Source organism: Rhineura floridana, chromosome 16 (genome assembly GCF_030035675.1).
Source record: "Rhineura floridana isolate rRhiFlo1 chromosome 16, rRhiFlo1.hap2, whole genome shotgun sequence".
Taxonomy (NCBI): domain Eukaryota; kingdom Metazoa; phylum Chordata; class Lepidosauria; order Squamata; family Rhineuridae; genus Rhineura; species Rhineura floridana.
Window position 1 is genome coordinate 22,833,596 of NC_084495.1, and position 14,493 is coordinate 22,848,088.

At 37.7% G+C, this 14,493-nt stretch overlaps 1 protein-coding gene across 5 annotated transcripts in view; it reads right to left on the reverse strand.

Annotated features, from left to right (window-relative positions):
- The window catches only part of DIAPH2 (diaphanous related formin 2), a 455,139-nt gene that overhangs the window by 153,891 nt on the left and 286,755 nt on the right, over nt 1–14,493 (reverse strand). The gene's annotated exons all lie outside the window — the stretch shown is intronic.

The following is a 14,493-nucleotide window of genomic DNA, read 5'->3' on the forward strand; positions in this document are numbered from 1 at the left end:
TAATTCTGCAATGTTGTAGCTCTGACTATTTTGGGACTGTTTCAAGTGCAGGTAGAAAGCCCTAACATTTAAGGCAAAGCAATGACATTTGTACTTAAAATGTTATAAAACAGGCCTAATCCTACTAGCAAAGGTAATTTAGCAGAATAAGCCATTTACAAAATCTAAGCAGTTGGGATGTTAGCAACAGCAATCATTGTTTAACACAGGACCTTCTTCAGTGCTGTTGGCTGAATATTACTGTGCCTTCCATGTAATGAACTAAAATTAAACAATTAACACATCATTGTTCCAAATGCCACTATTCTGTTAGCGAGTACACTGCACCTTTTTTATTAGGAACTGAAGAGGATTAGAAATCAACCCAAGATATACTTGACCTTCACAACAGTTTCAGTTACAAATTGCATAATTGTCATCTGAAGAGGGAGGAAGCAATCTCATATAGAAGTTAAACTTTTAGAACAATGTGAAGGCAAATAAAGGCTAACATTTTATTACAGAAATAATTAAGGAATATTGTTCCCATTCTTCTGCTTCAAATTAAACAAATGTTCCATTTATTTATTTATTTTTAAAAAGCTGAACAAAAAAGGAGCTTTATATTCCTTAATCCATAGCAGGGTGAATGACTGTGTTAAAGTGGTGGCTTTAACCTTAAAGAAGTTGCTATTCATAAGTGACACACAACTGGTACACTCACTAGTGGCACATTTCCCAAGGCATCTCTGTATTTCTGCTAGAGAACACAGCAAAGATTTAAGAGTCAGACAAGCTGATGCATCTTGGTATCTTTAAACATGATATTCAGATAAACTATATTATTGTTGTTGTTGATGATATAACAAAAATCATCAATTAAATTAATATCCCACCCTTCCTCCCAGAATGATCTCTCTCTCTCTCTCTCTCTCTCTCTCTCTCTCTCTCTCTCACACACACACACACACACACACACACACACACACACACACACACACACAGAGAGCTTGGAAAAGTTACTTTTTTGAACTACAACTCCCATCAGCCCAATCCAGTGGCCATGCTGGCTGGGGCTGATGGGAGTTGTAGTTCAAAAAAGTAACTTTTCCAAGCTCTGCACACACAGAGAGAGAGAAAGCGAATGCATGTATTTGTACTAAGTTTTATCTCAAACTTCGGACATGATTTACCAAAATTTTAGCTACTGCTGTAAACCTTTTTAAGAATAATTATCTGCTGTGAACTGAGTGATCAACTATACAGTATCCAGCATTACATTCCACGTAGCTTTTGTGTTAACTACTGTCTAATAAAAATGGAAATAGCTCTTAAAATTAGTGTATGAGGTATGGGACAAACATTTATTTTAGTGGTACTTTAACCTGAAGAATTATAGACAAATCATTTTTTAAAGAAGGGGAGTCACTTTTAAATTTAAAACTACAATTTAAAAAAAAAGAAGGGAGGTAAGATGAACAGCAAATTACTGGGATCCTAAGAACCATGTTCCAAGAGAGCAAGATTTCTCTTTCCTCAAAATAGCATCTCATTGTCCCCACTCCCATCATGATACACAGTAACATTCTTCTGAAACTCAGGAGAGCTTCCAATGCAGTATATGATGCAATGTTAGGGTATTGGATGTAGATGAGAGAGATCCGGATTAAAATCTCTGCTCACCCACAAAGCTTTCCTTGGGCTCGCACTACTTCTCTTAGCTTAACCTACCTCATAGGATGTTTGTTAGGATGAAGGAGGGAACCATACAAGCTACTGTCTCTCTAGAAGAAAAGTTGGAAAAATAATAAAAACCTACTTGTTCTCAGCTGTACACTATATAATGATGTTGTCTTTGCTGACTGCTAAGATGCAGGGAAGTGTGCCTGCTGCCTTAGTCTTTTACCTATGGGTGAACTGCAGACAGGGATTTCACTTGCTCAATCAATCAATCAATCTTTATTGATACAGTCATAGACCAAAAGACATTTATAAATAAAACTACATACATTTATAATAAAAGGTTACAAAGTTGCAGTCATGTTAAAACAGTAAAACAATAAAACAACAAGGAAAACAGTTACAGTTGGGTGGCGGAAGCTTCTGAAGGGACAGATGCCTTCCGAATTGATTGAGCCGCGAAAATATATTTAGCAACTGACAAGATAGTATCCTTATTAGCTGCTGACAAGAGATGTAAAAGTAAACAGTTAAGCGGTTTGTAGGGGTATTTATTTATGATGGGGGTTATGAATTTGGAGCGAATATCGTCATATAGGGCGCACTCAAAGATGACATGAAAGAGAGTTTCTACGGCGCTGACACCACAAAGGCATAATCGGTTTGCATACGGGATACGTTTAAATCTCCCTTCAAGTAAGGCAGAGATAAGACAGTTAAATCTAGCCTTTGTAAAGGCTAGACGATATTTGGGGATCGTAAGAGTTTCCAGATAAGGGGCACTGAGCATAGGCACAAAGCTCAGACCAAAGTGAATAGGAGAACAGGTCGAGGTGGCTGCAGTTATGGAGCGTTGGAAGTCCATATCGTTAATACGAGTCCGGATAGAATGTTTAACTGTCTCTGGAGCGAGGGACATCAGATGTTCAATTGAGAGGCCAATACTTGCAAGGTAATTTGTAAACGTACGGGCCCATTTCGAGGTAAAAGAGTCTTCCCAGAGTAAAGGGAGATAGCCAGTAGATTTCTCATAAGACATTTTAAACCAGAAATTTAGGGCGGCCAACCACGCTTGAGACTCAAGTGAGACTAGACCAGATTCTAACCTAAGGACCGCCGCAGGAACGCACCTGGGAACGCCAAAAATTTGTCTGAGAAACAAGGAGAGAACTGCCTCCGCAGAAGGGTTGAAGGCGCCAATCCATAAAGGTACCCCGTAGAGAGGTTGAGAAATAGTTTTGGATCTAAAAACCTTTAGGGCTGCCGGAATGTATTGTCCTCCTTTAATGAAGAAGAACCTTCGAATACCACTGGCTGAGTTGCGAGCAGTAGAAATAGCCCCACGGATATGGGGAGTCCAGGACAGAGAGGAATGAAAAAGTATACCAAGGTATTTGAAATGAGAAACCTGTTCTATTTTATGGGTATTAATTGTCCATGCGTGAGCAGGAGAGTGCTTGGCAAAAGCTAAGATCTTAGTTTTGGAAAAGTTTATAGATAGTTTGTTATCATGACAGAAACTCATAAAAGCTTTAGTTAGGCGTTTGAGTCCTACTTTAGAAACAGAAAGGAGAACAGCGTCATCTGCATACAATAACAAGGAACAATGCAGGTTTGCTAACTTAGGGGGGTGGAAGTCCGGGGATTGACAATAAAGGGACAGATCATTCATGAAAAAATTAAATAAAAGTGGGGCTAGTATGCAGCCTTGTCTAACTCCTTTTGTTGTAGTAATGGGGTTTGTGAGATGACCTTCACGACTACATCTAACACGAAAGGATGTGTGGTGGTGCAGACGGCTAATTAAGAAGAGGAGTCTCTTGTCGATCGTAGATTTTGCGAGTTTCGCCCATAGTATCTCCCTAGGGATGGAATCAAAAGCCGATTTCAAGTCGACAAAGGCAACAAACAGGCCGATACCCCAGCGGTTCTTGTATTTTTCAGCTAAGTGATTTAAAATCACACAGTGTTCTATCCCAGACCTACCTTTCCGGAAAGCTGCCTGCTCCCTCCCAAGGATATTATCCTCCTCCAACCAAGATGAGAGTCTCTCTTTTAAGTAGCAGGCATATAGTTTGCCAATAATGGAAAGGAGGCTAATTGGGCGGTAATTTGCTGGGTCCTCTTTGTTCCCTTTTTTAAATATAGGGATAACTATGGATTCAAGCCAAGACTCAGGGAAGCATCCAGAATTATTGATCAGAGTAAAGAAATTTGCTAGAAGAGGGGCCCACCAAGCTTGGTGCGCCTTCAACATTTCAGAAAGTATATTATCAGGTCCAGGAGCTTTGCCGGATTTCAAGCTAGCAATCAAATCAATAATTTCTTTTTGGGTTACAGGTGGCCAAGTGGGAAGATTTGTTAAATTATCAATAAAGGAAACAGCATTTACAGTCTCGTTGTTTGCAGAAAAATATTTCTCCCAGAGGTATGGGGAAATGTGATTGATTGATCACTTGCTCACTTTTCCATCTAAAGCTAAATACATACTAAAACAAAAACATACTGTACAGTTTAAGCAAATATTATATAAATATCACTAATGTTATTGATAAAATGTTCAATACATGTGCAAATGAGCAACTAAATCCATTTGCCTTTTCCTACTATTTCCCCCCCGACACTGACAGGAAAGTTTGGATAAAGCAGAGGCAATAGGCTGAGATTCATCTGCTACCTGTATCCTCTCCTACCCTTCAAGAGCCTATGCCCCTAGGAAACATAGACAAGAAAACCACATAAAGCATGGCTAGGTATTCAGTCATCAGTGTTTCCATGACATCATCAGATAATAAGCCAATTACACCTCTCTACTTACAGCTATTTACATCATTCAAGCCCCATAACAATGACATCATTCTAATTTTGCTAATCAAAAGGCTGACTTTCAAACTACAGGATATAATCACATCTGCTAAAAGAAGATATGAGTCCAGTGCAGCAGGGCATATAATGACACCTCATCCACCTGCCAGTTGTTTGATTACACCTGCCACACTCACTACATGATAAGCACCAGTCAATATATGGCGAAGTGGGGGAGAATGAATCAGAGACAAGCTTCTTGTGGCTGTTATGGGGGCTGTTGTTGCTGCCGTTTTTTATGGTACTATATATTTAATTGTGTTTTAATAATGATGTAAGCATAATAATAATAATAATAATAATAATAATAATAATAATAATAATAATAATAATAATAATAATAATAATAATAATAATGGAGAGCCCTGCATGGAGGATGGGGGAGGGAATGATTGCCGTGCATACCTAATATGGCTAACAAAGGTCACAAATGAAAACATGCACAAGGATGAGTTTCTGTTGTATGTGTGTAAACTGTAAACTATTGTAGATGGAAAAGTGGTACACACATTTTTTAAAAATGGAAAAAAATATCCTTGGGAGGTTGTGTCCTCCACTCACACTTCTAATTACAATATTGCCTTCCCTATATTATGGAATATTGGAAGTTTCAATTCTTTAGGATGTGATGGGGGGGAGAGTCTTGTAGAGAATGATTTTTGACCTCAGATACGTGTACCTATATAAAAAAGGGATTCTTCTCATTACCAAAGAGCTTTGATTGTTTCCTATTTGTATAAAGTTGAACTGGTTTAACTGAATTGGTATTCTTAATAAATACAGAAGTTAGGAAGTTGGTGCAAGTTATCGTGGTTCTTTCAGAGAACAGTTCACATAACTAATTTAAAGGGAACATGTGAAGGAATTTTGAACTTTTATCCTTCACACAATATACCTTCTGAAGTTATATGGAAGCTGCTGTTTTCTGAAGGTTTTTTTAGGGCACAGTACACACTGATCCCAAAACGAATTAAACAAGACTTTGGAGGAGCTGTAAGATAGCATGGTACTATTATTAAACAAAGGGCGTGTCACTTTGCAACATGTGTATCTGACTTTGTGTAAACCACAACTTGTAAATCTACAGAAGCTCTGCAAACTTCCAACAAGTTTGTTTTTGTAGCTGAAAGAAACAAGGAGGGAAAGAGAAAACTCAGTGAAAAGAGCAGCTGGACTCCATCCTTCCTTCTGCTTGGAGAAGGCAACACAATGCTTCTGTCAACTGTGTTTTGTTAATTTCCTTCATTTTCACTCCATATTTGACAGTAAACAACACCACACAACTGACTGTTTATTAACTATTGCATAAGGAAGGGGATGGAAGAGGTTTGCACCTTTATGCAGAACTGCTTTCCAATGAAAGAACCCAAAGTAATCACAGAGCACAAAGAACCATTTGCGACTTATAAATATAAAACAAACAATAAACTGCAGCAGCTGAGGAAAAGAACAGCATGAGTAAATGTTTCTCTTTAAGCAAATGTGGGTTGGTATTATAACAGCAACAAAATGAAATACAAACAAAAGATGACCATTGACACACACTACATTATGATGAAGTGACTTCGACTATCTTGCTCTCTCATTAACAAAAATAAGCAAATCTTCAGCAGGAAGGGGAGGCGGACACACATGAAACCCAAACAGTTCAGTATTCACTTATCTTGTGCCTTGCAGAAATTGCAACACACATATATGGCATGTTCAAATGCTTGACATGCTTCACAGAGACTATCTTACCCTTCTTATAATGATGTAATGATTTGGAACCCATTCATTCCAGATTCCAAAGCCTAATCATCACCACCACTTCTTACCAACAATTCATTTCAACAAATTGTTAATTCATGCAATTGTACATGCTGACTGGTCCCCAGCTGTGTACCCTTGGCACAGTTGTAATTTGAGGTGTTTGTCGCAAGCACAGATTACAATCTGGAATGCTGGCAGAGCACTTTGAAATAAATTGGCAAGCTTTGCCAAACTGTGATCCTAATAGCCCAATTGTTTATTATTGTTTACTTGGAAGAAAGCACTGCCTATCTGAAGTAAGTTTTTCCCAAGTAAGTGTTAAGCACATCATGCTGAAATGGGCCATGCTCGTACACTCACATGTAGAGCTGGACGGGCCACAGCAGCAATACAAAGAGTAGCAAATAAAATGATTGGATAAAATATTCTTGCATGAACTTTAGTCACTTTTTAAAATAGCCTTTGAGGAAATTAGCAATCATTCTTGGAAGAGTTTTGTGTCATCTCTGATGAAATGAATATATATATAATAGTTTTAGTCTGCACTCACATCTCACACAGTCCTGATTGAGATTGGGCCCCTCACAGCTGCTATTGGTGGTGAAATATAACATACAGTTCACTCTTATCTATGAATGTGACTTTCTGTCTCCAGGTGGGGGAGGGAAGAATTATTTGCCAAAGCTAGTCTAAAACCAGATATCTGAAACATTAACATAACAAAAGGGGGTACCATCATTTCATAATATATATTTTCCTTGATTGCCCTGATCTAATTTTTTTTTTAACATTCCTCAAAGAAGCTTCTAATTTTCAACTTCTGTTTTTGGCCCAAATCTATTGTGAGACCATCTATATTCAAAACAACGTGTGGAATTAATCCAGGATACAAATTAATTCAAAGGGAGGAAAAAACCACTTTGAGCTTGGAAATGATGTGGACAAAAGTGGCTGAAGTCTCTCCCTGAATTGCAACATGTATTTAAATGCTTTCTGATGCAGCACCCAAGATGCATGCCTGCTCAATGGGCATCTGCTAAAAGTGTACATGTACTGCATTCAAGTCAATTCTGACTTATCGTGATCCTATGAACAGGGTTTTCATGAGGCTGAGAGGCAGCGACTGGCACAAGGCCACCCAGTGAGCTTCATGGCTATGTGGGGATTCGAACCCTGGTCTCCCAGGTCATAGTCCAACACCTTAACTACTACACCACACAGGCATCTGAATATTAATGCACAGGCAACTCCAGAAAGTGGATTCATAGTAATAGTAAAGGAAGTGCATGACTCACCAGACAGCTTGATAAAGAGCCCCCCTGCTAACTTCTCTAATTTTAACAAAATTAAAGTTACTGAATAAAAGGCTGCTGTTGGGCAATTTAGGAGTGGCCATAATAGGGGGGAAATATCAGTATCATTGGCTTTTGACAAGCACACTGCATACCACCTTCCCAAATAAATAGAAAACCTTCCCTAATTATGTTAGAAACATATGTCAAAGCTTTAGCTGTACCTTCATTTATACAATGCAATCTTACTAAGTTGTCATAGACTTCAAAATATGTTAGCTATGGAAGACATCTGGCAAGATGAAAATGGGTCAGGACCACAAAGAGATATTAGAAGCTGCTTAAGAGTTCAAGACCACTAACCTTTGTGTCAGGAGAACTGGGGGAGACTTGGGGCAAGCTAATAAAGGCTTCAAAATAAGTCTGAACCAATTCTATTATTCTTTCAAGATACAAATATAATTCCTCTCCACCTACTCAGCCTATTAGTATCCCTTTGCCTAGCCAAAAAAATTGGCCTCTCAGCTAAGTTTCCATGAACAAGTGCCAGATTCTGCACTGTCCATGTGATTCTCCAAGAGATTTCCAGAGATCTTCCCTAGTTCCGTTTTCCGTCTATTCCCCAGTCTGCCTATTTTCCCAAACCTGCCTAAAACTCTTCCTAGATCTGCTACAATACACCTATTGAGATAATCTTCAGAAGCCCTCCTGATGCCCCAACACCTCTAGAAATATGCTTAGCTGGGACCAGGGAGAAGGCCTTTTTGGTGCCTGTGCCTAGGCTTTGTAACTCCCTTTGAATGGAAGCTCATCTTTCCTCCTCTTTAATGGACTCTCATATGTTGGTGAAGCTCTTCATGTTAAGGATGGTATTTGGGTTGCTAATGCTTTACTGGATGGATTTTAACCATCTCTGTATTCTGAATAGTTTTTATTGCTACCACGTTCTATTATTTTCTGCAGCTGTTTTAGGGTTAGGTTTTAAGGGAGATTTTAAACTGTTAATTTCTGTGAACTGTAAAATCTGACAGATGTTAAGCTGTTAATTTATGGTTTTATCTTGGCTGTCAGCCACTTTGACTTCTTCTGAACAAAGGAGATATTATATATATGATTGCTCTCCTCTGGCAAGTTCCCTTTCCTATGGCGAGCAAAACAAAACAACCCCCCCAAACATATCCCTACTTATACCACAATTTAAAAACAGGTTAGTGCTTAAAAGTATGTATATTGTTCAACTGGATGTGTAAAGTCGCACTAAAAGGGGGCTATTTCTATACACTCATATCAAGTTTTCCACCCATCATGCACAAAGAAGCAACAATGTCCTAATATCCATTTGGGAACCCGTTTCATAGTAAGAATTTTATTGGTACAATTGACTTTGCCCCCAGGCTAATAAAGCAAACTCTTTTTTTAACCTAATGTTAGACTTCAAGCCTACGAAGATTTGTATTATTAGATTACTTTCAAAGCAATTGACTTTAACTTTGGAAGCAACTATCCTCACATGTGCTTCAGTAGGCTGTGACACCTAAGTCTCCATGCCAAGCAAAGGGAATAACAAGGTAATTAACTAGTAAATTCATGGCAAACACTCTGATAGTAGAACTTGATGTCAAATTTAGTGCCATGCTAAACTGGATAGCTGCCAACTGGTCCAGTGAAGCCGGGGGGAGGGGCAGGGATGTTCATTTCCTTTCCAGTATGGAAGCATTATTGAACATAGGGAAGGGGGGGAAATTATTGCAATAAATGTCACGACTGATTAGAATAATTTGACCCACTCTGCTGCACAATAATTTGTTTATGAACAATGCCAGTTTTCAATACAACTAGAGATCTACTATCAAAGAAGAAACCAGTTTTTCTAAAGTTCAAGGACTTAAAGTACATGAAACATCACAGAAATAAATAAATAGGAGACCTGATGGTGATTCAGACATTGTCTCTGACACCCAAACATAGAAACTATTCCCACAACAAAGTTAACATATTGTGAGGATTATATGAAGGGACACTGAAAAGTTGTCAGATCATTAAGGTTTGATCTTTCCTAGCCTTGCTGGGAAGTCTGGTTCACACAATTAGTAGTAAATGCAAATGAGTACAGTCACAATTCAGTGAAGCAGAACCAGAAGGTCAGTTATTACCATGAACATTCCCTGTGCCCTGACAGAAATATGGTTTCTACAGTCTGGAGTGGGCAGCTAAAATGACTGTGGTGTTTTGGGTGTCTGGGTTTTAAAGGCTAACATTAGGAGTGCCCTAGCTATGAGTTAACCAGGGTCCGAGTCAGAAGCAACAATCAGTGTACATGCAAACATGCACAATGATAACTTTCTTTGTGCCAAAACAATGGCTGAATTATCCTTTAAAATAAAGATACTCTGGAATTTTGTAACTGTCATGCTATTACTATAAATGATAGACAGTTGCATTACCAATAATGTTTTTGAAGTGTAAAAACATTTCAGAGCAACATTTGAAACAAGGTTAGATTTTTTTTGGCATTCATCCGACTTTTTTTTTTAACCTGTTTACAATGGATAGTGCCGCATTATCAATATTCAAGTTATAGGTAAATCCACTTAGGCTGCATTCAGACATGGTGTTTACTGTTTTGAGTTTTACTGATTATAATGGTAGCGCTTCTATCCCAATTTCTAACATTATTTTCACACAGCTGTACCTGTTGCAGTATGGAACTGTGGCTTTTTGACCACTATACCACCATGTCACACTACATTTCATTCACACCAGGTGGCATGGTGTGACACAATGGATTTCATTGGACACGTCGCTACTCTCCCACTTTTTCCACACATACACACTTGTTTCCCCATGATTCACCTATGAAAACAGCAAAAAAGGACTTCTTGCCAGTATACCAAACCATATTTTGTCACTTTACTCCTGTGATTTTCTGAGTTAATGGGGCAGCAAACACTTTTTTTCCCCTGGAAGCAACTAATATGGCAATGAGCACTAAACTTCCACTATATTCTGCTAGATTTGTAGAAGTGGCTTTTACATCATGTGAATGATCAAAGTTACCAGTTAAGGAAAAGGCGGGGAAATGGAATAAAGTGCTATCTGAATCCAGCCTTAGTCTGGTGTATCTTACTACTTATTGCTTTCCATAGTGATGCGACTTAAAATGACATAGAGTAATTGCTTTTGTATGTGCCAAGTACAAATGCATGAAGCTTTGTGTTCAGACAAATTACTCAGCCATATGCCTAATTCACACATCACACGAAACCAAACTATGGTTTAGAGCAAACTTGTGTTTTAGAGGGGTCCAACAGTGATTTCACTGTGGGCGAGATTTATGAGTGTAGACTTCAGATGATGTGTTACAATACTGTTATTCATGTTCAGATCAGCTCTCACAAACACTTAAGAAAACCGGCTGTGGTGGATGACACCAATTATACTACTTTCCCTGTTAGAAAGCATTTATCTGAAATCTAATAATTCTGTACACGTGATCATGAAGATTTTACAAGAGCAGCAAGCTAAGCTTGGTGATACAGAAACAGCCAATTATTTCATGATCACATTGCATTGGTATAAATCAGTCATGAAGACAGATAATATTCCAGTTTTTCTGTATGAGAGCATAATCAAGAAACCTGAAGTTTGTTTGAAATGAAATGAACAACTCAGTCCCATCCTGCCAATGTACTAAGGTCCAGCCTCCATCTCCCATCCCCCCCAATTTATGGGAAGATGGACAGAGAGAGTTACAAAGTGGTATGTTAACCAATATCATGTGTCTTCACACTCCTTTGCTTATGCTAAGCACTCGAACAGCACAAAAACATTCTACATGGAAAACACAGCAGTGTTAACTTACCATTCTTAAACACATGATCTGCTGACATTTACGTGCGTAGTAAAGCAATTTGAATTGCTACTATTACTGCTGACCCAAAGCAGCACAGCAGATTCATAAACGGCAACAATCTGGGAGATAAAACCATTTTTTAAAAAACAAAAACTTGCCAGTTTGGAAAAAGTGTGTGTGTGCGTGCATGCACACACATACACACGTGTAGATGAATGATGTAGAGGAGGAAAAAATGAGCTGGTATATTTAGCAGGCAGAATGGTAGATCTTTCACTGTGGTAGATGAAGTATTATTCCAGATAAATCATGACAACATACAGTCTTTTATTTCTGCCAGAAATTTGCACTACCATCTGTATTACGGCACTCTTTTGATCAATTATTCTTGAATCCAAAAATCTTTGGTTTAAGACAGCAGTTAAGGTGTTTACAATGTCATTAATGCATCCAAAATCATGGAAATAGTTAAGACTTCTGCTTTAACCACTTCCGGGAAGGGTGACTTCGCTTGTGCCTGCTCTTGAGACGGGCTCCCGCCTCAGAAGAAGCTTATTCAGATATAAATCAGTCAGAACATTTTTTTTTTTTTTGACTGATGAAATTTCTCCCGGGCAGGGAGAAACATAGAGATCAACCTCAAAAGCCTGTTTTTGTTGGGAGGACTGGATTTCATTAATTTATGAGAAAAGGTCCAGCCAGCAATGCCGGACGGACTTCCGAACAAGCTCTATCTGATTAATGCGATACGTTTATCTTTTCTTCAAAGAGAAAACGGACTAACAGGCAAGCATTTTTTTTTTTTACTTGGTTTAAATTGTTGCAGCAAAAAGAGATTTGTCAAATGAATCAGCTTTAAAGAACTTCTGGGTGAGCTATAACTCTTCTCTGTTATTCACGAAATTAACAGCTTATCTCTGTTTCTATTGCAAAAAGCTGTCCTGGAAGTGCATTCTAAAGATATAAACAGAAGAGGGATTTCTATTCCGAGGAGAAAAAAATAAAAAATATGAACTTTGGAACATTATATTGTCTGGGACTATTCTCTTTTTGGTCTATTTTATTTTGACGAATCTGCTTCTTCACGACGCCACTAACTGTTTTGATGCTGGGAACTAAATTTGTTTTGTATTCTTGAACATAGAGAGATAAGGCAGGCTGCTCTGTTTATACTGTGATGTCATCAAGCTTGGAATATTAACCCAATTGTTGCTGAAATAAGAAGTGGTTCTTCTTTATTTTTGTTTTGTTTTTGTGGTTTTAAAAATGGCAATCAAGAAAGTGGCTGAGAATCTGGAAGTAATTATGTTTCAGAAAATAATGGATGAGATTGAGATAACGAAACAAACCCTGCGACAGGGCAGTAAGGAGCTGAAAATTGAACTGAGCAAAATGACGCAGGAGCTTAAAGAAATAGGGGATCCTGTGAGAGAGGAGAATGAGATCAGAGATGAGAAAAGAAAAAATAAAGGGAAGATACAAGCCCTGGAGACTGGAACAAATGTGGAATTGGAAAAAGATCTGGAGTTTATGGATATTAGAAATAAAATCTACTGTTTGGAATTTAACGTTATCTCTGAAGAAATTAATGAAGATATTAGAGATAAAGTTATCAATGGCTTGGATAATTTTCTGGACTGGAATGATGTGATGGAGCTTGATATAGAGAAAATCTATGGAATTAACTGCAGCCATGTGACAATGGAAAAACTCTCAAGAGATGAGCCAGTGCATTTTGTAAAAAAGAAGAACAGAGATATGACTTTACAACAATATTTCAGCAACTTATTCAGAATCGATGGCAAGAAAATATTTGGGATAGAGGAAATTCCCATCAGACTCTTATTATATGACTATGGCTATGACAGCAAGATTATTATGGAATACTGATAATGGAAGATTGGACACTGAAATTACTGGACTTAACAGGACTATTGAAGATGGAAGATGGAATTAATATGGATAATGGAATAATGGCTATTGAAATTATTGGACTTAACAGATTTGATGAGATGGATTAATTGATATGTTTATTTGGACTATGGTTATGACAATAAGATTATTATTATTATTAACGAGATGGATTAATCGACATGTTTATTTGGAGAAAATTGATAGATATATTTCTTAAAGAATTGAAATCTCTCTTTGACTTTTTGTGGAAAGAATAAAGTAATGTCTATGAGATTTGATGATTAATTAAGATAACTACTGGAGGAAAGTGATTTTATAATATAATTTAAGAGACAGGATTGTTATATATTGTAGACCTATAACTGATCTGCGACAAATGGGAAGTCAACATTTTATTTTTTTGTTTAATCATTTTTGTTTTGTTTTGTTTTTTGTCTTTGAATGTTTTATGATTTTGTTTTATTTGTTTTATGAAAATTTGAATAAAAATTATTGTAAAAAAAAAAAGACTTCTGCTTTAACCTTGGTGCTATACATTCTACAATCTCACATATTGTGTTCAATTATAATTTAATCTTCAAGCAGCAACATTTTTATTTACTTTCTCAGTGCCTATCACCTTCCTCTGCAGGTTGAATGTAGCACTTATATTTCCACTTCTGAACTGCACTATTTGAAGTAGAAGTCCAGATGCTCTCCTTGCAGATTTGTCTGATAGCTTAACAAAAATTAAACTGTACATCAGGAATAGGGAACCTCCACATGCTGTTGGCCTCCACCTGCCATAAGAACCAGCCACCATGACCAATAGTCAGGAATGATGGAAGTTGGGAGTCCCAACAACATTTGAAGGGTCACACATCCCTCATCCCTGATTTACAGCATCAAAATAATTATAGTAAAGCTTTAAGACTGTTGCAGGCCATTATGCTCACTGCCTAATCAAACTGTATAATTTACTAAGAGTACAAAGATGTACTCTAGCCACCATTCAGATAATTCCTTTAAATGTTCCCAAGGACCTGGGTGAACCCCAAAATAATTGTGGTGGTGGGTTCTACCTTGAAATGCAGCGATCACATCAGTTGACTGAAAAAATATTTTTTTGCAGCTTAATCCTCCAAAGAAGACTCTCACGCACAGAAGGGTCAATATGAT